Source organism: Calliphora vicina, chromosome 4 (assembly GCF_958450345.1).
Source record: "Calliphora vicina chromosome 4, idCalVici1.1, whole genome shotgun sequence".
Taxonomy (NCBI): Eukaryota; Metazoa; Arthropoda; class Insecta; order Diptera; family Calliphoridae; genus Calliphora; species Calliphora vicina.
In genome coordinates this window covers 115,333,709-115,357,704 of record NC_088783.1, presented here as the reverse complement: position 1 = coordinate 115,357,704, position 23,996 = coordinate 115,333,709, and the positions used below count along the sequence as shown (strand labels likewise).

General features: G+C 22.8%; 1 protein-coding gene across 1 annotated transcript in view; it reads right to left on the bottom strand.

The window, feature by feature from the left end:
* boi (brother of ihog) overlaps positions 1-23,996 on the bottom strand; it is a 100,000-nt gene that overhangs the window by 51,802 nt on the left and 24,202 nt on the right. The window contains exon 3 of the mRNA XM_065508534.1: positions 4,783-4,837. The gene's annotated coding sequence lies outside the window, so the exon portion shown is untranslated. The remainder of the gene's footprint in view (positions 1-4,782; positions 4,838-23,996) is intronic.

The window sequence follows — 23,996 nt, the reverse complement described above, 5'->3', positions numbered from 1 at the left end:
AAACCCTTTTTCTAACATTGATTTTCCTGGATTTTTATTAATATATATTAAATTATTTTTTAATATTTAGATTCCTCAAAGTCTTTACTATATGGATGCTAAAAATTATTTAATTCCTATTAAAATTAACAAAGTTATAAGCATTTTCCTTAGACACCTACTCGTTAAGATTTACTTTCTCTCAGTATTTACAAAATTCCGTATTTTTCTCTTTCTCCTAAACAGCATGGCGTATGTTTAATATTGTTTTCCTGTACTTCCCATTTTTCTCTTTCTCCTAAACAACATGGCGTATGTTTATTATTTACTTGCAAAAGAAAGGCTAGACAACAACAACAACAAATGTTTGGTGGCTTGTACAAGAAAGTATGTATGTGTGGTTTGCAGAGTTTAAAATTACTACTATATTAGTCAAAAAATTGCAAAAAAAATCATAATTTTACATGAAAACTGCAACAAATATTTAACAAGATAATATTTCATTGTATACATACTAAAAATATAAATACTATTTTCCAATTCCATATATGCACAAGCTTCATGGTAGAAATATTTGTCACAGTTTTTCCAAAAATATTTTGCCTTACAAAATATTTTACGTTGCAGCTAGAAGACAAAATGAAAATTTTGCATTTTTAAATCTTTTGCTGCCTAAATATATGTATATTTTTGGTTAGCAAAAACAAATTAAATTGCTTGTGTATAATATACAAAAAATTACTACAAAAACATCATACATGTAAACAAATTACAGCGTGAAAACCATAAACTGCAAACGATATGCGCAGTGAAAAATTCAAACAATGAAAATATGGAAGATGCTAAAAGTAGACTGCCAAACCATACGAAGTTGAAAAATGTAAAATACGAAATTGTGTAAAGTTAAAAATGTTTAAAGCGAAAATGTTTATTTTTAAAATATTTCCGCCGCATATATGGTTTTGTTTTGCCGCATATAGTCATTGAGTAGAAAAATGTGAAAAAAACTATGAAGTTGATTTGGGTGTACAAAATAAAAATTGTATTGAAATGTGTGTTAATAAAGAATTTTAGTGCAATAAAATAGAAGTTTTATTTTTTGAGGTATGTAATTGTATGTATTGTGAAAGATAAATTAAATTAAATAAGATTCTGGACAAAGGATAGCTAGCGGAGGATATTATTATTGAATTTTTTGATTGATTGGCTTTTTTAATACGAATTCAAATGTATTCATGCTGGTGGTAATAGGAGTCCAGAAAAATTAGTAAGAAAAAAAATAATTTTGTATGTAAAGCGGTTAAAAAAGGATATATAATGCAACAACAAAATGTGACAACAACAGCCAAATACCATAAATAACAGGATCATTCATTTTATGAATAAAATCTATCATAATAAAGTGTTGTACATTCAAATGTTTCCTTTCGTAAAATTTGCAACAGGAGAACAAACAAAAAAATAAGCAGCATAGAAAATAATTGTGGAAGAACAATTTTATGTGTAAGATATAATGCAAAAAAGGCACAGGTATAATTACAACAGTAGCAAAAGGAAATTAACTGCAACAACATCAACTTATACACACAAGTAGGTAATTATGATATAAAATTGCTGTATGTGTGTACATACAACAACAATTTATGCAAAAATCATAAACAAATACATAAATAGGTTCAGTTGTGATCGTGAGTGATTTTGTAGCAGGAGAAAAAAAGGATAAAGAGGAATGATAGAAAATGTAAGTATCAACAAAAGAAAGGAAAAGAGTTAAAAAGGGATAGAAAATGCAACAACCAGATTATGGAAGGACACATGCATGAAAGCAAGAATAATTTATCACTACAAATGAATACAAAGAGGTTATAAATAACAGGAGATACGAAATTTAAGAAAGTTCCTGAAAATATAATTCTACAATGAAGAAAATTTTACTGTATACAAATATCAAGTGAGAGCGAAAATGATCGACTTTGTTTGTGTTTTTAAAATTTAATACATATGAATGAGCATTTAAAGTTTAAATGCTCATTCATATGTATCCATTCGTAGTATTTCTAACAGGAGAACAAAAAAACAAATAAGCAACAGAGAACAAATTATGCAACGAAGGCACAACAAATTTTTTACATAGGCACGAGTGCAGCAGGAGAAAAAGGAAATACAACAACAACTACTTAACTACTACCTCAAGTAATTTTGAAATGCAACTGTTGGTTGTGTGTCCTCTAGCTGCATAATGCAACAACAACACATTCAAAAAATAGGAACAAATACAAAGCAAAGGAATTTCTAGACATGTGGTGGAGTACCGTTGCAATTAATTGCATTTTGTTGTTTCTTTACTGTTAATGTAGAAAATTAAAAAGTCAACAACAACTTGTGCAATCTGAAATGTAAATGAGTATGATTGGCTGAGCGTTTGTAACAGGAGTAAAATAAAAAAAATATAGAATGCTAAAAAAAAATATATGTATTGTGAAGGATAGGAATGCAGTGAAAGTACATTCAAGAAGGTTATGAGCAAAGGATAGCGGATGATATTATTATTGCATTGTTTGTGTAGAACTGATTTTTGTTGAATACCGTTACAGATCATTTTTTATTACGCATTTTGGTTTATTTTTAGATCGAGGAATTTTTGTCATGTGCACTGAATTGTTATTTTTTGTAAAGGATTTTTGTGCGTATTTGTTTTTTATTATTTGTACACTTGTCGTTGTGTCCGTTATTTTTTTTCGCGAATAGTTGTAATATTGATTGCAGAATTATATTTTCAGGAACTTTCTTAAATTTCGTATCTCCTGTTATTTATAACCTCTTTGTATTCATTTGTAGTGATAAATTATTCTTGCTTTCATGCATGTGTCCTTCCATAATCTGGTTGTTGCATTTTCTATCCCTTTTTAACTATTTTCCTTTCTTTTGTTGATACTTACATTTTCTATCATTCCTCTTTATCCTTTTTTCTCCTGCTACAAAATCACTCACGATCACGACTGAACCTATTTATGTATTTCTTTATGATTTTTGCATAAATTGTTGTTGTATGTACACACATCCAGCAATTTTATATCATAATTACCTACTTGTGTGTATAAGTTGATGTTGTTGCAGTTAATTTCCTTTTGCTACTGTTGTAATTATACCTGTGCCTTTTTTGCATTATATCTTACACATAAAATTGTTCTTCCACAATTATTTTCTATGCTGCTTATTTTTTTGTTTGTTCTCCTGTTACAAATTTTACGAAAGGAAACATTTGAATGTACAACACTTTATTATGATAGATTTTATTCATAAAATGAATGATCCTGTTATTTATGGTATTTGGCTGTTGTTGTCACATTTTGTTGTTGCATTATATATCCTTTTTTAACCGCTTTACATACAAAATTATTTTTTTTCTTACTAATTTTTCTGGACTCCTATTACCACCAGCATGAATACATTTGAATTCGTATTAAAAAAGCCAATCAATCAAAAAATTCAATAATAATATCCTCCGCTAGCTATCCTGTGTCCAGAATCTTATTTAATTTAATTTATCTTTCACAATACATACAATTACATACCTCAAAAAATAAAACTTCTATTTTATTGCACTAAAATTCTTTATTAACACACATTTCAATACAATTTTTATTTTGTACACCCAAATCAACTTCATAGTTTTTTTCACATTTTTCTACTCAATGACTATATGCGGCAAAACAAAACCATATATGCGGCGGAAATATTTTAAAAATAAACATTTTCGCTTTAAACATTTTTAACTTTGCACAATTTCGTATTTTACATTTTTCAACTTCGTATGGTTTGGCAGTCTACTTTTAGCATCTTCCATATTTTCATTGTTTGAATTTTTCACTGCGCATATCGTTTGCAGTTTATGGTTTTCACGCTGCAATTTGTTTGCATGTATGATGTTTTTGTAGTAATTTTTTTGTATATTATACACAAGCAATTTCATTTGTTTTTGCTAACCAAAAATATACATATATTTAGGCAGCAAAAGATTTAAAAATGCAAAATTTTCATTTTGTCTTCTAGCTGCAACGTAAAATATTTTGTAAGGCAAAATATTTTTGGAAAAACTGCGACAAATATTTCTACCATGAAGCTTGTGCATATATGGCATTGGTTTATAGTTTGTATATTTTCAGTATTTGTGCACATTAATATGAAAACGATTCATATTTATTGCGCAGTCGGTAGTCAAATGTAAAAAACGTTTAACTAATTTTAAACCCTGGTGGTTTGTTTACATTTTTAATTAAACCGAGCTCTTGCTCATTTAGTTTGTATAGGTTTGTGTGGTTGTTGTGCTTGTTTGTTTATTTCGTTTAAAGAGAGTAGTTTACTTGTCTTTCGGGTGTTTAGTTGTATGTTGTTATTTATTTACATTTTTAATTAAATCCTGCATTTGCTAATCGTTTAGTTTGTATAGGTTTGTGTGTTTGTTTTCCTTGTTTGTTTAATTCGTTTATAGAGAGCGAAGTTTACTCGTTTTTCGGGTGTTTAGTTGTATGTTGTTATTTGTTTAACTTGTTATTTACGCCGAGCTCTTGCTTGTCCTTTATGTAGGTTTGTAAGTCTGTTTACTTCTTTAAGTAAGAGTAGTTTGTGTTGTGTATTGGGAATACAAGGATTTAAGGTGTGTTTGGTTGTATATTGTCTCTTATAGATAGATTTTATTAGGTGTTTTAGGGATTTCTTGTTATTGAATTGAAATTTTGACCTAGATGTTGCAAATTTTTTTATAAATTTTGTTTAGTTTTTGTTAATTGAATTCAAACTTACCTTAAAAATCAAGGCTGCATGCAACTCTGTGTAAAAACACTTAAAGAAATGAAAGCTGTAAATAGAAAAAATAAAAATTTTATTAAAAATATGATTAAATTAAATTTTAAATAATTTACAACAATTGTTATAAAAAAATATTTTATTCCAAGATTTTCCTTACCTATTTATTATTCTTCCCTAAAACCAAATTGAAAAAATTTTTATTTTACGATCTTGGACTTAATAAATTTCCTCATGTATTTTTTTAATCCCAATTAAAACCATCTTTGCAAAATTCTAAAATGCCAAAACACTTAAACAAATTTTACATTTCATTCATGATTTATAGTTTAATTGTTAAACTTTAAGAAAAAATTATTAAGAAAAAAACACTTAAATGGTTTTCAGTTTAAATATCGAACAATTAATTATAGTGCCGTCCACAGAAAATAACAAAATAATTGTTAAAATCAACCAAGAACAATAACAAAACTCAAGAGAGACTTAGCCCCCCCCCCCTTTGCTCAATCTCTGGTTATCGTTTATCGCAACGATATACTTCCAATTAATATAATTTTTGTATGAAAACTTTTAGTAAAATAACCAGAGATGGATAAAATTGGACTTAAAAATATTAACAAACAATTAAAAAATGAAAAATGTTTAAGTATTTTAACAAAATATAGGGATTTTGTGATTATACGCTTGATCTGGCAATCAATAAGCATAAAAACAGACAGACAAGATTTTTGTTGTTTTTGTAGGCTCAATAATAAACATGCAGTTATGTGAGAGAAAGAGAGTAATGCACTTAGAGAAAAATACAAAGAGCTAAAGGGAAAAAAACATTAACAAAGGGAAAGAATTAAAATGAAAAAGAGAGCATAACAAGGAGAATGCAGGGAAGGGAATGATTTATTTAACAAATTTTGTTAGATAAATTTATATTAAAGAAGATTTTAATTAATCTTTAAGGGGTTTTAAGGGAATTTTAAGATTTATTCTATTATAATTTAAATTTTATATATTAATTCTTTATTCTTTGTATTCATATTATTTAAAGCTTTATTTTTTGATGATTTTTTCTAGCAATATTTTTCAAATTTTATCTGTGTAGGAAGCAAAGTGTTTTTAAACTGAAACTTATGGTACTTGGCCATTTATAGCCAGCAAAGTTAATGAAATCAAGTTTAGTTTAGATTGCGAAAGTAAGCAAAAAAAACTTATAACGCCTCCTTTAAGATTATTTCTTAAATACAAGTATGTAGTTTTGTTTTCTTGTAAATATTTTCCTTTCATTTTTATATTTCAAGATCTAAATAAAGAAAAAAAATTATAGGCGCAGTTTTTGTTTGCTAGTTTGCTTAAGAAAATTCTAAATTATAGGCATTTTATATTGTTCAGTTTAAACAACTAACTACTAAAGAAGAAAACAAGAAAAAACCATGTTCAGGTTCAATGATTTTTCACAAAGTCTAAAAAAAAATCATCAAATCAAAAACACAAATAAAATTAGGGTTAAAATAATAAATATTAATAAGAATTCTTAATACAACAACAATATTAAAAAAAATAGTAAAAATCATAGATTGGAAACTCTCCTGTCGAAGACCTAACTCAGTTGTCAAAAACCTAATTGGTGAGAATATCTCTAAAGCTGGTGAAAATAGTAAAAAAATATTTGTTTTAGTGTCTAAATTAGGGTTTTTGCTTAAAAGAAATTTTTAAAATATTTTTTTTATTTCATAATTTTTCTAGATTTATTTTTTTTTAAAATATTTTTTTTATTTTCCTTGGTTTTTCTTGATTTCTAGCCAGATTTATATAATAAAAATATTTTTAAAAATTAAACAAAATATTGGAAAATAATAAAAAATCATAGATTGATACACATGAGTTGGGCCAAAGACCTAACTCAGTTGTCAAAAACCTAATTGGTGAGAATTACTTTTTTGAGAAATTTTTTTTTGAGTTTTTTATTGTATATTTTCTCTATGCTAAAAATAGATGGAAAATAATTTACTATAAGTCATGTATTCTGAAAGATTAGCTTAATATTTTAAATATTTTTCAATATTTGGTTTACTTTTCGTTTTGAATGTCGCTAAAGCTGGTGAAAATAGTAAAAAAAATATTTTTTTAGTTTCTAAATTAGGGTTTTTTTAAAAGAAATTTTTACAATATTTTTTTATTCCACTTAAATTTTTTTATTTCATAATTTTTCTAGATTTATATCTATTTTTATTATTTTTGTTAAACAAATTTCGTAAAAAATATTTTATTTTCATTGGTTTTTCTTGATTACTAGCTAGATTTATAGTTTTTTTTTAACTATTTAGATTTATCAACTTTTTTTCTTTTAATTTGTTTAAATTTCATTTTTTAAAAAATTTTATTTTTCTTAAAACTTTTTTTTCACATTAATTTTCTTTGATATATTTAAATATTTAGATTTATTAAAGTCTCTTGTTTGTTTACAAATTTTACTTTTTTTTGTTAATTTGTTTAAAATTTTTTTTTTAAATTTTATTCTTCTTAAAACTTTTTTTCAAACAATAATTTTCCCTGGTTTTTCTTTAGTATATTAAATTATTTATTAATATTTAAATTGCTCACAATCTTAAGCATATAAATGCAAAAAATTATTTAATTTGTGATAAAAATAACAAAGTTACAAGCATTTTTCCACAGACCCTTTATTCTTAAATTGCATATTGTTGAAAATATCCTATTACCTCTATTTACTTTCTCTGAGTCTTGAAAAAATGCCGTAGTTTTTCCGTATGTTTGTTATTGTTTTATTTTGCTTGCAAAAGAAAGTCCAAAAATCAACAACAACAACTTGTTTTGTTTACATTGCAGTACTCGGGGTTTTTTTAAGTACAAGAAGATTGGTATGTGTGTTTGTATGTTGTTGTTTGTTTACCTTTTCATTTAAACCGAGCTCTCTTGCTTGTCGTTTGGTTTGTACAGGGTTTGTGTGCTTGTTTTGCATATCGAGCTCTTGCTCGGCTTTTGTTTGGTTTCTTAAGGTTCGTGTGGTTGTTGAGCTTGTTTATTTATTTTGTGTAGTGAGAGGATTTACATGAGTTTGTGTGTATGTTGTTATCGAGCTCTTGCTCGGCTTTTGGCTGGTTTATACAGGTTTGTATGGTTGTTTAGCATGTTTGTTTCGTTTAGTGAGAGTCTGGTTTGGATTACAAGGATTTACATGAGTTTGTGTTTATGTTGTCGAGCTCTTGCTCGTCTTTTTGGCTAGTTTATACAGGTTTGTTTGATTGTTTATTTTGTTTAAAGATTTACATGTGAGTTTGGTTTGTTTACTAAAGACAAAATCGAGGTTATGTTTGTATTTTGTTTACAATATTGTTTACATTGTTGTTTTCTTGTTTACATTATAAGGAAACAAATTTGTAATCATAATTCAAGCAAAAATCTTTATTATTTTGAAAAAAAACTTTATTTTTTTAAAAAGTTAACAAATTTCTTTTTAATAATGATAATTTGTTAAATTTTAGATTTTATTTCTTAATTTAAGTGTTTTTAATTTGCACAAAAGGCCCTACCTTAATTGATATTTATGTAAAATTATTTTAAAACAAAGAAAAAATTTTAATAAAGAAATTTACAGTTGATTTCATTAAAGAAATGCCGATAAATTATTTTTGCTGTATGTGTTTGTGTTAATTTATTTGTGCTGTTTGCAAAATTAAAACATATTCTAATTTGTTTTTTATTTAAAATACATTATTAACCAAAAACATATTAATTTATTGATTGATATTTCAAAAGTTTTATGAGTTTTTTTTGGAGATACTTATAAAGTTATTAAGCAAATTTGTATTTAGTTGTTTTGCTTTTATGTTTATTGTTTTAAAATGTTAATTTATGTGAACATTCGAAAACAATAGCAAGAAGCTTAAGTTGTAGAAGCAGCCAGCACAGGCTATTGTTTAAAAATTTAATGACAAAAGGTGTGTCTAATAAAAATTAATATGTTTATTAAAGTTAATTATGAATTTGTTTAACAAAATTTGAAAATGTTAATTTGGAAAATAATAAAATAAGGAAATTACAGGTTTTAGGTTACAATTGTTTAAAAAATAATGAATGGGAACAAAGTTTTCTTTGGAAAATTATAAAGCGAAACAGAAATAAGCAATATTAACACAAAAACTTAACTAATTTCCATAATAATTTAAATTTTTTTAAAAAAAATTTTAAAATTTCTTCTCTCAGTGTTTTAACAGTTGTATTTTGCTGTGAATTTGATAAATTGTTTAACTGTTGACGTTTTATATGTGACACATTCCGTTGGTTCATCTTTTATTTTTTTTTTATTCATCAAATACTGTTATCATCTTAAAAATCGCTGTTTCTTTATTTTTTTATTGATATTTATGCAAATATTTTTTTTTTTCAATTCGTGAGATTTTTTTTATTCCATAAAGTTTTAATTTGTAGCTAAAACATGGATTTTATGATGCGATAAGTCATCGATATAGTTGTATCGAGAAAGGGGAGACAAGAAATAAGAAAATGAACATGATAATGTTTCAATAAAAAAACCATGTGATAATAAATACAATAAATTACTACCTAAGAAACTAATATGTAAAGAAACAAACAAGCTACAAAAGTGATAAGATTAGTTTAAACAATAAATATTGATAAATGATGATGGAGTGTTAAAAAGATAAAACAAAACAAACAAACAAATGATGAGAAAAAAACTCAAGTTCAAGGGGAATTAATATGATTTTTTAACAATTAAAATAAATTAAGGCATAAAAACATATAAACTTTATATTTTAAATGTTTTTAGAAAAAATAAAAAATAAAATTAAAAAAAATTTAAACTTGGTTTAAACCAGGTTTAAAAAATTTTAATCTATGGTTAACTAATGTTTAAGAAAATCTCACAAAAAATTCTAAACATTTTATCTTAAGATTGCCATGATTTTAAAGAAACAAACCTTAAACTTGGTTTAAACGAGGTTTAAAAAATTTTAATCTATGGTTGACTAATGTTTAAGAAAATCTCACAAAAAAATTTCTAAAATGTTATCTATTGTGATTTTTTAACAATTCAAATAAATTAAGGCATAAAAACATATAAACTTGGTTTAACTACTATAAACAGACAACACATTTTTATGATTAAAACTTAAGTTTCTAAATCGTTTTAGAAAAAAAAAATCAAAAAAAAAACTTAAACTTGGTTTAAACTCGGTTTAAAAAACTTAAACTTGGTTTAAACTCGGTTTAAGAAACCTTAATCTATGGTTAACTAATGTTTAAGAAAATCCCACAAAAATTTCAAACATTTTATCTTAAGAATGCAATGTTTTTAAAAGAAACATATCTTAAACTTGGTTTAAACAAGGTTTAAGAAACTAATGTTCAAGAAAATCTCACATAAATATTTCAAAAATGTTATTTAGGATTGCTATGTTTTTAGAGAAAAAAACTTAAATTTTTTATAAACTAGGTTTAAGAAACTTTAATCTATGGTTAACCAATGTTTAAGAAAATCCTACAAAAAAATTTCAAAAATCTTATCTTATGATTGCAATATTATTTTACGAAACATTTTAAGCGAAAATAAATTATATAAATTAAACTAAGTTTAACTCAAGTTTAATAAAAATAAATCAAAAAGTATAAAAATAAGCAGATTTCAATTGGTTTAGGGCTTGAAATATCCTTATGAGAGATTTTTAAGGAAGAAATAAAAAAATAAATATAAACTAAGTTTAACCAAAGTTTAAGAAAAATTTAAACTTTAGTTAGCTTAAGAAAATTGTCTAACAATTCATATCTAAACGAAAATAAATTTAATGTGGTCGATAAATAGAGATTATTTCAACATAAGTTTAGTTAAACTTAAGATTACTTAAACTCAGTTTATGTTAAATATTGTTTATAACAGATTTTAATTAGTTTTAAAATTAATATTTGAGAAAACTATTTTTAGAAAATGGTAAAACTAAGCTTAAGCCTAATTTAAATAAGTTTAAACTCTGGTTAAATTAAGAAAAATAAGCTAAAATGCTTATTGAATCATTTTATTGCCTATATTTATCTAAATATAAGTTTTGTTTAAAAAAAGACATTTAAATACTTAAACTAGGTTTAACCAAAGTTTAAAAAAATGTAAACTTTAGTTAGCTTAAGAAAATTGGCTAAAAATTTATATTTAAACAAACATAAAATTAATGTAGTAGATAATTAGAGATTATTTCAACATAAGTTTAGTTAAACTTAAGATTACTTAAACTCAGTTTATGTTAAATATTGTTTAGAAAAGATTTTAATTAGTTTTAAAATAATTATTTAAGAAAATTATGTTAAAAAAATATTAAAACTAAGCTTAACCTTGGTTTAAATAAGTTTAAACTCTGGTTAAATTAAGAAAAATAAGCTAAAATGCTTATTGAATCATTTTATTGCCTAAATTTATCTAAATATAAGTTTTGTTTAAAAAAAGACATTTAAATACTTAAACTAGGTTTAACCAAAGTTTACGAAAAATTTAAACTTTAGTTAGCTTAAAAATTTTAGCTAAAAATGTCAGTTTAAACAATAATAAATTGAATGTAGTGTTTAATTTAAGATTATTTCAACATAAGTTTAGTTAAACTTAAGATTACTTAAACTCAGTTTATGTTAAATATTGTTTATAACAGATTCTAATTAGTTTTAAAATAATTATTTAAGAAAACTATGTTAAAAAAATATTAAAACTAAGCTTAAACTTGGTTTAGAAAAGTTTAAACTCTAATTAACCAACGAAAGTAAAAATGCTTATTGAATCATTTTATTGTTTTAGTTTATCTAAATATAAGTTTTGTTTAAAAAAAAACATTTAAATACTTAAACTAGGTTTAACCAAAGTTTAAGAAAAATTTTAAATTTGGCTAAAAATTTTAGTTTAAACAATAATAAATAGAATGTAGTGTTTAATTTAAGATTATTTCAACATAAGTTTAGTTAAACTTAAGATTACTTAAACTCAGTTTATGTTAAATATTGTTTAGAAAAGATTTTAATTAGTTTTAAAATTAATATTTAAGAAAAATATTTATAAAAAATAGTAAAACTTAGCTTAACTTTAATTTAAATAAGTTTAAACTCTGGTTAAATTAAGAAAAATAAGCTAAAATGCTTATTGAATCGTTTTATTGCCTAAATTTATCAATAGATAAGTTTTGTTTAAAAAAAAACATACAAAATATTTAAACTAGGTTTAACCAAAGTTTAAAAAAAATTTAAACTTTAGTTAGCTTAAGAAATTAGGCTAAAAATTTATGTTTAAACAAACATAAAATTAATGTAGTAGATAATTAGAGATTATTTCAACATAAGTTTAGTTAAACTTAAGATTACTTAAACTCCGATTTAATTAAATTAGTTTAGAATAGATTGTAACTCATTTTAAAATTAATATTCAACAAAACTATTTTAAAAAAATGGTAAAACTAAACTTGAACTTGGTTCGGACAAGTTTAAACTCTGGTTATTTTAATAGATTAAGTAGAAAATGTTTATTGAATCATTTTATTGTGTTAATTTATCATAAAATAAGTTTTGTTTAAATTAAATTTAGTTAAACTTAAGTTTATTTTAAACTAAGTTTAGTTAAACTTAAGTTTAGTTAAACTTATAGCTTAAGAAATTTGGTTAAAAATGCCAGTTTAAACAATAATAAATAGCATGTAGTTTTTAATTTAAGATTATTTCAACATAAGTTTAGTTAAACTTAAGATTACTTAAACACCGATTTAATTAAATTAGTTTAGAATAGATTTTAATTAATTTTAAAATTAATATTTAAGAAAACTATGTTAAAATAATATTAAAACTAAGCTTAAACTTGGTTCAGATAAGTTTAAACTCTGGTTATCTTAATAGTTTAAGTAGAAAATGCTTATTGAATCATTTTATTGTGATAATTTATCATAAAATAAGTTTTGTTTAAACTAAGTTTAGTTAAACTTAAGTTTAGTTAAACTTAAAAACTTTTAAAAATGTTGTTGAAAGAATAAAAATTACATTTTTGTTACCCTTTCCCTTATTAAATTTTCTATTTTTATTACTTTACAATGTTTATTACTTTGGCAATTAGTGTTGTTTTCCTGTATAATTTTAAAGCAATTTCAATTCACCTACTTTAGACCCCTAGAGGAAGCAATACTTTGCTTCAGTATTTTTTTTTTAATTACTTTTTCATTTAAAAATAAAACCAAATTCTAATATATTTCAAGCATAAAATAGTTTGTTATAAATTATGGCTAGAAATTACCCTCAAACTGAGAAGAAGAAAAAAAAAAAACTTTATGACATTTTGAACAGATGCCAAAATACAAGCAATAAAATATTTAGGCTCTTTTTCGTTTGGCTCTCTTTTTTTATTATTAAACAAATTAATGGGTTTTGAATGAAAAAGTTTTCAAATATCATTATAAAAAAGGGGAAAGCTATACGATCAATGAATTATTTTAAGTAATATAGGGTTATTGGTTTTTGGCAATTCAGTGTAGAAGGTGGAAAATTAAGGGGGAATTTTTGAAATTCCTAAACTTCTTAAGAATTCCAAAAAATATTCTTGATTTTTTTTTATTTTAAAAATATTTTCTTAAAGTTTTCATTTAATTTTATGATTTTCCTTTTATTTCTTACTTAAGTATTTCATAAAATTCTTTTGTTTTGATTTCCCCTCAATTTGTTATTTGAGAGAGCTGGTTTGACGTAAAACCTTTAGAGCGTGAAAGTTACAATATGCGAGTTAACAAACCTCAGGCATTCACAGTAATTTGATAACACTTATGTAGAGTGTTTTTTTTTAATTAACCTACAATTTACTAATTAGCTTTAAATCACAAATATTTCTTATCATTTTAATGGTCTTAAAAATAAAATAAATCAACACTCTAGTTAAATTTAAATCATGCAAAATGTGCGTGTTAATAAAAACTAGTTTTTCTTTTTACGTATTTGAAAAACATTTTAAGCTGTCAAAAATCCATTTTAGTTAATAGCAAACAATTTGTAAATTTAATTTCAAATGTTGCAGAAAAACAATCCGGCTTATAAGAATATGCAATTAAAGTTTAAAGGCCTCACAAATAATTTGTTTATTTAAAGCAAATAATTGCGTTTTTTTTAATTGGATTTATTTTATGTTTTTCTTTTCCTTCCTTTCTAACCCTAAAATATTTGAATTTCTTACCCGCAGCCATTGATTTATTTCACGCTATTTGCAAATCATAATTTAAGTTAGTTTTTGTGAGATTTTTTCTGGGTTTAGCTCTAACTTCCGGTAATTTAATAGAGTTTTATTGGTTTTTAAAAAATAATCATTAGCCCCGCTACATAAAATTAGAAAAATATCTATGAAATCTAAAAAAAATTTATGAGAAAGTTTTTTTTGTTAAGTTAATTTAACAACAAAAAATTAAAATTTAATAGAACACCATAATTAAGCTTTAAATTTATTAAAATTTCAAGCTTTACCGAATTTAAGGTTAATAGTTAAACCAAGTTTAAGAAAATTATATCAAACTAAAAGAAAATTTTGATTATTTTTTGCATAATTTTGAAAAATTTTAATAAAACCAATATTTTCATGACATTTAAAAATCTTAAACTTAAATTATTTTAAACTTCGTTTAACTAAACTTCCATTTGAGAAAATTAAATACCAATTTACAGCTTTAAACCAATAACTACACAATTATTTAAAAAAAAAATTAAGCTAAACCAAGTTAAACTTAAATTAAACGAAGTTAGTTAAACCAGGTTTAAATCCATTTTGAAACTAAAACCAATTTTTATTTTATTTAATACATATTTTCAGAAAGCTATTAATATAAACAACATTTTCATTATATTTTAAAATCTTAAACTTGGTTTATTTTAAACTTCGTTTAACTAAACTTTCATTTGAGAAAATTAAATACCAATTTACAGCTTTAAACCAATACTTATGCAATTACTTAAGAAAAAAATAAGCTAAACTAAGTTAAACTTCAATTAAACTATGTTAGTTAAACCAGGGTTAAATCCATTTTGAAACTAAAACCAGTTTTTATTTTATTTAAGACATAATTTCAGAAAGCTATTAATATAAACAACATTTTCATTATATTTTAAAAACTTAAACTTGGTTTATTTTAAACTTCGTTAAACTAAACTTCCATTTGAGAAAATTAAATACCAATTTACAGCTTTAAACCAATAACTACACAATAATTTAAAAAAAAAATTAAGCTAAAACAAGTTAAACTCCAATTAATCTATGTTAGTTAAACCAGGGTTAAATACATTTTGAAACTAAATCCAGTTTTTATGTTATTTAAGACATAATTTCAGAAAGCTATTACTATAAATAACATTTTCATTATATTTTAAAAGCTTAAACTTGGTTTATTTTAAACTTCGTTTAACTAAACTTGTATTCAGGAAAATTAAATACCAATTTACAGCTTTAAACCAATATTTATGCAATTACTTAAAAAAAAATTAAACTAAAATAAGTTAAACTTCAATTAAACTAAATTAGTTAAACCAGGTTTAAACCTATTTTTAAAGAAGAACCTATTTTTATGTTATTTAAGACATAATTTCAGAAAGCTATTAATATAAACAACATTTTCATTATATTTTAAAACCTTAAACTTGGTTTATTTTAAACTTCGTTTAACTAAACTTCCATTTGAGAAAATTAAATACCAATTTACAGCATTAAACCAATAACTACACAATTATTTAAAAAAAAATTAAGCTAAACCAAGTTAAACTTCAATTAAACGAAGTTAGTTAAACCAGGTTTTAATCCATTTTGAAACTAAAACCAGTTTTTATTTTATTTAAGACATAATTTCAGAAAGCTATTAATATAAACCACATTTTCATTATATTTTAAAAGCTTAAACTTGGTTTATTTTAAACTTCGTTTAACTAAACTTCCATTTAAAAAAAATTAAATACCAATTTACAGCATTAAACCAATAACAACACAATTATTTAAAAAAAAATTAAGCTAAACCAAGTTAAACTTCAATTAAACGAAGTTAGTTAAACCAGGTTTAAATCCATTTTGAAACTAAAACCAGTTTTTATTTTATTTAAGACATAATTTCAGAAAGCTATTAATATAAACAACATTTTCATTATATTTTAAAATCTTAAACTTAGATTATTTCAAACTTCGTTTAACTAAACTTCTATTTGAGAAAATTAAAAACCAATTTACAGCATTAAACAAATAATTATGCAATTATTTAAAAAAAATTAAGCTAAAATAAGTTAAACTTCAATTAAACGAAGTTAGTTAAACCAGGGTTAAATCCATTTTGAAACTAAAACCTGTTTTTATTTTATTTAAGACATAATTTCAGAAAGCTATTAATATAAACAACATTTTCATTATAATTAAAAACCTTAAACTTAGATTATTTTAAACTTCGTTTAGCTAAACTTGTATTCAGGAAAATTAAATACCAATTTACAGCTTTAAACCAATACATATGCAATTATTTAATAAAAAATTAACCTAAAATAAGTTAAACTTAAATTAAACTAAATTAGTTAAACTACGTTTAAATCCATTTTGAAACTAAAACCAGTTTTTATGTTATTTATGACATAATTTCAGAAAGCTATTAATATAAACCATATTTTCATTATATTTTAATAGCTTAAACTTGGTTTATTTTAAACTTCGTTTAACTAAACTTCCATTTGAGAAAATTAAATACCAATTTACAGCATTAAACATATACTTATGCAATTACTTAAGAAAAAATTTAGCTAAACCAAGTTAAACTTCAATTAAACGAAGTTAGTTAAACCAGGTTTAAATCCATTTTGAAACTAAAACCAGTTTTTATTTTATTTAAGACATAATTTCAGAAAGCTATTAATATAAACAACATTTTCATTATATTTTAAAAACTTAAACTTGGTTTATTTTAAACCAAGTTAAAAAAAAAACTTAAACTAAGTTTAACCAAAGATTAAGGAAATGGTAAAAAACTTGTAAAAAGTTTAAACAATTAAAAGTTTTAAATCAAGCTACTGAAATGGTTTTTGTAAACTAAATTTTTCCATCAAAAAATTAGAAAATAACTTAAACCAAGTTTAACTAAGCTTGATAAACAGAAGATTAACTTTTGAAAATTCATTTAAAAGAAACCTTAAGTTTTAATTATTAGTTTGAATAGTTTTTAAAAAAAAAACTTAAACTAAGTTTAATCAAAGATTAAGGAAATGGGGAAAAACCTGGAAAAAAGTATAAACAATTAAAAGTTTTAAATCAAGCTGCGGAAATGGTTTTTGTAAACTAAATTTTTCCATCAAACAAAATTAGAAAATTACTTAAACCAAGTTTAACTAAACTTGAAAAACAGAAGATTAACTTTTGAAAATTCGTTTAAAAGAAACCTTAAGTTTTAGTTATTAGTTTGAATAGTATTTTTCAAAAAAAACTTAAACTAAGTTTAACCAAAGATTAAGGAATTTGGCAAAAAACTTTTTAAAAAGTATAAACAGATATAAGTTTTATATCTATATGCTGAAATTTTTTTTTTAAGCAAATTTTTCCAGCACGAAATTAGAAAATAACTTAAACCAAGTTTAACTAAACTTGAAAAACAGAAGATTAACTTTTGAAAATTCGTTTAAAAGAAACCTTAAGTTTTAATTATTAGTTTGAATAGTATTTAAAAAAAAACTTAAACTAAGTTTAACCAAAGATTAAGGAATTTGGCAAAAAAACTTTATAAAAAGTATAAACAATTAAAAGTTTTAAATCAAGCTGCTAAAATTATTTTATGAACTAAATTTTTCCCATACAAAATTAGAAAATAACTTAAACCAAGTTTAACTAAACTTGAAAAACAGAAGATTAACTTTTGAAAATTCATTTAAAAGAAACATTAAGTTTTAATTATTAGTTTGAACAGTATTTTAATGGAAAAACTTAAACCAAGTTTAACCAAAGATTAAGGAAATGGGAAAAAACTTTATAAAAAGTAAAAATAAATAAAAGTTTTAAATTAAGCTGCGGAAATGGTTTATGTAAACTAAATTTTTCCATCAAAAAATTAGAAAATAACTTAAACCAAGTTTAACTAAACTTGAAAAACAGAAGATTAACTTTTGAAAATTCGTTTAAAAGAACCCTTAAGTTTTAATTATTAGTTTGAATAGTATTTTAATGGAAAAACTTAAACTAAGTTTAACCAAAGATTAAGGAATTTGGCAAAAAACTTTATAAAAAGTATAAACAAATATAAGTTTTATATCTAGATGCTGAAATTGTTTTTTAAGCAAATTTTTCCATCAAAAAAATTAGAAAATAACTTAAACCAAGTTTAACTAAACTTGAAGAACAGAAGATTAACTTTTGAAAATTAGTTTAAAAGAAAATTTGTTTTAATTATTGTTTTTTAAACTAAATTTATCCATCAAAAAATTAGAAAATTACTTTAACCAAGTTTAACTAAACTTGAAAAACAGAAGATCAACTTTTGAAAATTCGTTTAAAAGAAATCTTAAGTTTCAATTATTAGTTTGAATGGTATTTTAATGGAAAAACTTAAACTAAGTTTAACCAAAGATTAAGGAAATGGGGAAAAACCTGGAAAAAATTATAAACAATTAAATGTTTTCAATCAAGCCGAGGAAATGGTTTTTGTAAACTAAATTTTTTCCATCAAAAAAATTAGATAATAACTTAAACCAAGTTTAACTAAACTTGAAAAACAAAAGATTAACTTTAAAATTGTGTAACAAATGTGAGTTTAAGTTCTTAAAAGTATTTTAGAGAAATTTCTATAAAATAACTTAAACCAAGTTTAACCGAGATTAACTAAACTGTTTAATAACATGTAATAAATAAATTTACTACGAAAAATTACAAAATTTTTATAAAAATTTAAATAAAATCAAAATCTCTTGTGTTTAAAGCTCACCACAATTTCGATATCATTTACCCTTTTTAATTTTTTGTATAGCCAAACAAAAGTTTATTATTTAAAGTCTTTTGTTTTGTGCAATTTCTGAAAGAAAATTACAAAATGGATTTAAACTGCTGTTGCGGTTTGGAGGCAGCAGCACTATTATATATAAAGCTGTTGCTGACTCAATTTCGTAGCCAGCAATCTTGCTCCATCAACATGACAGTCGTCGTCATCATCATCATCATCATCATTTCATACAATTTGCAATTATTAATAATTTGTTTGTGTGGCATACAACAAATTATGCTCATATGAGCCGCAGATCACACAATACCTACTTTTGTGTATTAAATTAACAAACATTATATTGTGTACAACAATAATACTTTGTAGTTTTTATTGAAATCATCAAGAAACTGTTACTGATGCCACAAACACAATCAAAACGTCAACCACACATATGTGTATTACAGAAGCTGTGTTGTGTTGATTTAAATGTTTATTTATCCGAATCATTGTATTGTGATGTGTTTTTTTTGTTTTGTTCTTCTGTAACTTTTGTTAAGCAGTGTATTTAATCAACTGTAAATCATCACAATTTACTGAATGATTTTTTGCAATTTTTTGTTTTTTGTTGTGGTTTTTTCATAAATTTTTGCTGTGTTTATTTAACTTTTTGACCACAATATTAAATTGTTTAAATTTGTAATAATTTTATGAGCTCAATGCTCTGCATGTTTAACATAATAATTTACACTGTGGTTGCAGTAAATAAATAAAAAAATATATTTTTTTGTTTAATTATTTTTTTAAGTTGTTGACAGGTATTTTAATGCTCAATTTAACACTTAATTGAGGGTGTAATTTCATCATTATTAAACATTTTATTTTGTATAATAAATAACTAGAAAAATTATTCAATCTAGCCTCTTTTTTTCCATTATATCAAGTAATTACTTAAAAAAGCTTTAAAAGCTTTTTAATGAAAATCGTTTAAAACATGTTTTATTATAATAAAAATTTATGAACAATCAAAATAACAGTCTTTAGCTTTATTTTTCTATGAATTTAAGCTAAACTTAAAAAAAAGCTTTTAAGCTTTTTTCTTAAAATCAATCATTTTTAATTAAAAGTTGCATAATTTTCATTAAATTAGCATCTTTATTTAGTTTTTCCTAATTTTTTATTAAAAATTATAAAAAATTTAAAAAAAGCTTTAAAGCTTTTCCTTTAAAAAGCTTAAAAAAATTCTAAAGTATGGAAATTGCATTAAAAACTAGTAAATCTATTAATAGAACACATTTTTTTCTATAAATTTGATAAACAAGAAAAAAAGCTTTTAAAGCTTTTTCACTAAACTTTAAATATTTTGCTATAAAAAGCTTTAAATAAATTCTTGAACATGTAAATTGGATTAAAAACTAATTAATATATTCATAGACATATTTTTTCTATAAATTTTAATAAATATATGAAAAAGCTTTAAAAGCTTTTTTATTAAATTTGAGGGAAAATGTTTAAAAATAGCAGAATTTCATTAAAAAATAGCTAATTAAGCCATACACAGCAATTAAAATTATATATTTTCCATAAAATTTGCAAATCTGGGAAACTTTTACAAAAAGCTCTAAAAGTTTTTTGCATAAAAAGCTTTAGAAAAATTCTTAAGTATCTAAATCTTATTCAAAACTAATAAATATTTACAAAGAACATAATTTTTCTATAAAATTCTTAAAATTTAAAAAAAAGCTTTAAAAGCTTTTTTTTTAAAATTTATCAATAATTTTAGAAAATCACAGAATTTTATTAAACATTTTTAAGTTAACGTATATAACAGCTTTAATGTGTATTTATTGTCAAATCGAAGCATATTTTAGAAAAACTTTAAAAAGCTTTTTGCCTAAATTGCTTTACAGCCCATATATGGACATTTGAGGCAATCATCAGTCGCTGCCTTGATTTGTTAATGTTTTAAAATACATTTAGTTCTATAAATTTTAGAATAATTGAAAAAAGCTTCAAAAGCTTTTTGGTTAATGCCTTTTAAAACTTCTCAAATATGATATTTTTATTCAAACGTACAAACTGCAATGCTAAATACGCATTTTTTTACAAATTTCAGAAAAACTGAAAAAAGCTTCGAATTCGAAAGCTTTTTTTTATAAAAAGTGAAGAAAATTTGCAAAATCATTATAATCTTATGGTAAACACTAGTTTTACGATGTTGGTTAGATTTTTCTCTATAAATTGGAAAACAAATATAAAAAAGCTGTGAAAGCTTTTTTGTAAAAAAAACTTTTTTCCCAAAAAAAAAGAAAAATTTTTAAACATATCAAATTTGTAAGAAAGAAACTAGTTTAACAATATCTGAAAGATGTTTTTGTTTAAATTTTTAAAATAATAAAAAAAGCTTTGAAAGCTTTTTAAATAAAAATCCTTGAATAGTGGATTTTTAAGAGGAAATATTAGTTTTTAATAAATTATTGATTTCTGTACAATTTTAAGAGAAAAAAAAATGATTTTCTAAAAAGCTTTAAAAAATTTCAAAAGCTTTTTTGGTAAAATTGTGGAAAAATTATATAAATAATCCATAATTGTACAAAAATCTCATAATTTGTTAGAAAGAAACTAATTTAACAATATCTGACAGATGTTTTTCTTTAAATTTGTAAAATAATAAAAAAAAGCTTTTAAAGCTTTTTAAATAAAAATCCTTGAATAGTGGATTTTTAAGAGGAAATATTCGATTTTATTACGTCATGCTATAAATTCTTGATTGCTGTACAATTTTAAGAGAAAATAGACAGATTTTTTAAAAAGCTTTAAAAATTTTAAAAGCTTTTTTTTGTTAAAATTGTCGAAAAATTACATAAATGATCCATAATTGTATAAAAATCTCATCATTTGTTAGAAAGAAACTAGTTTAACAATATCTGACAGATGTTTTTCTTTAAATTTGTAAAATAATAAAAAAAGCTTTGAAAGCTTTTTAGATAAAAATCCTTGAATTTTGGTTTTTTTTATAGGTAATGATAAATTCTTGATTTCTGTGCAATCTTAAAAGAAAATAGAAAGATTTTCCAAAAAGCTTTAAAAATTTCGAAAGCTTTTTTTGCTAAAATTTTATAAAAACTACATAAATTATATACAATTTTGTTGTTTATTTTATTTTTATTATTTTTTATAGAATTTCAGTATAAAATATAAGAAATTTAAAAAAGCTTTAAAAGCTTTTGTGTAAAATATAAAGAAAACCATGTTTAAATAATAGATTTTTGAAGGTATTAAAGAAATTCATAAATTTTGTTATAATTTTTGTTAAATATAAGAAATTTTAAAGAAAAAGCTTTAAAAGCTTTTTTGTTCAAAATCTTTAAAATAGGCTTTGGTGTATATTTTTCTTTACTAAATCTATAGTTATTTATTATTATTCTATTTTCCTTTAGTTTGTAATAGTAGATTGATTTTTTAAGCAATACCAATTTCCATATTTATCTTTGGGAATTAAATTTTTCAAAAATTTCATAAGATTTTCTTTTATTATTTATATTTTTTCATTTACCAAATGATTTATGGTTTTGTGATATTTAGGTCATTATTTTTTTTTTATTTTTTGTTTCTTCTCAATGTAAAATATTTCAAGTTAATGATCTTTTATTTTTGTCTTTAGATTTTGGATTTTCTAGCAGACAAATCATAAATAATATTAGAAAAATCAATGACAAGTACTAAAGAATTGTGTAATTGTAGACTTTAAAAGGAAAAAATAAAAAGGGAGGGCTACCAAACTAAAATGTAATAAAAATTGTTTCGGAAAAAATGTCTGTCTTTATGAGTCTATATTTAAAACACGTGTTTTGAACACAATAATTTCTTTTGGAACAAATTTATACGTTTTTTTATAGTTAACTAGAAAAAATTTTACAAATTATGAAATTTAATCTTTTGTGACGTGCAAGTTGTTAAATATGTGTTGTTTAATAAAATTTCCTTAAACAAAAGTTTATTTTTTTTGTATTATTAGAAACCTTTAAATGTCAGTTAAAATTAACATGATTTTCCACAACGATTAACATCATTTATATGTATGTGTGTATATTTTGTTTATACAAAATTCTTTTAATGAAACGTGCATTTTGAGGGTTTGTTGTATGAAATTCTGGTTTAATTTGCGATGATCACTGCACAACAGTCTTTAGAAAAAAATCATAAAGCATGAAAACGTTTCGCAAATTGCAGGAACAAATTAAAAAAAATAACAACAAAATTGAAATAAGTGAGACACAATTTTATAGCAAACAATAACGACTTTAAAATGTTTTACTTTTAGTTAGCGAAAAAAGCTTTTTGTATAACAAAACTAAAGCTTTTAACTATTTTCCCTCGAATTTGTCGGAAAAACTTGTTTTTAGAGTTTCTAAAGGCTTTAAATTTGATATTTTTTTCAAAATCTTAATTTCTAGATTTTTTCGAAAAAAAGCTTTAAAAGCTTTTTTTAGTTTTTCCCTTATTTATTGAGAAATTCAAGTCAGAAATCATTAAATAACTTCTTTTTATAATATTCTGAGGTTTTTGTAGATTTTCCACACTTTTTGGGAAAAAAGCTTTTAAAGCTTCTTAAGGATTTTCTCTAAAATTTTTACAATTTGCTGCTAAATATTTTTAATATGAATTTTTATTTAAAATCTCAAATTTCTCGTTAAAATTATGAGGTTAAAATAGCTTTACCGCACCTTAGGGGAAAAAAGCTTTCGAAGCTTTTTTTTATTTTCTTTAGTATTTGTTGGAAAAAATTGTTTTTTAGAGTTTCTCAAGCTTTAAATTTTATATTTTATTTAAAATCTTAATTTTTAGATTTTTTCGAAAAAAAGCTTTAAAAGCTTTTTTTCACTTTTTCCCTTATTTATTGAGAAATACAAGTCAGACATCATTAAATAAGTTAGTTTTATAATATTAGTATGTTTTTGTTCATTTTCCATACTTTTTGGAAAATAAAGCTTTTAAAGCTTTTTAATGATTTCCTCTAAAATGTTTACAATTTGCTGCTAAATATGTTTAATATGAATTTTTATTTAAAATCTCAAAGTTCTCCTTAAAATTATGTGGTTGACATGGATCTTCCAAACTTTTGTAGAGAAAAGCTTTTGGAGCTTTTTTTATTTTCTTTAGTATTTGTCGAAAAAAATTGTTTTTTTGAATTTCTCAAGCTTTAAATATGATATTTTATTCAAAATCTTATTTTTTTTATTTGTTCGAAAAAAAGCT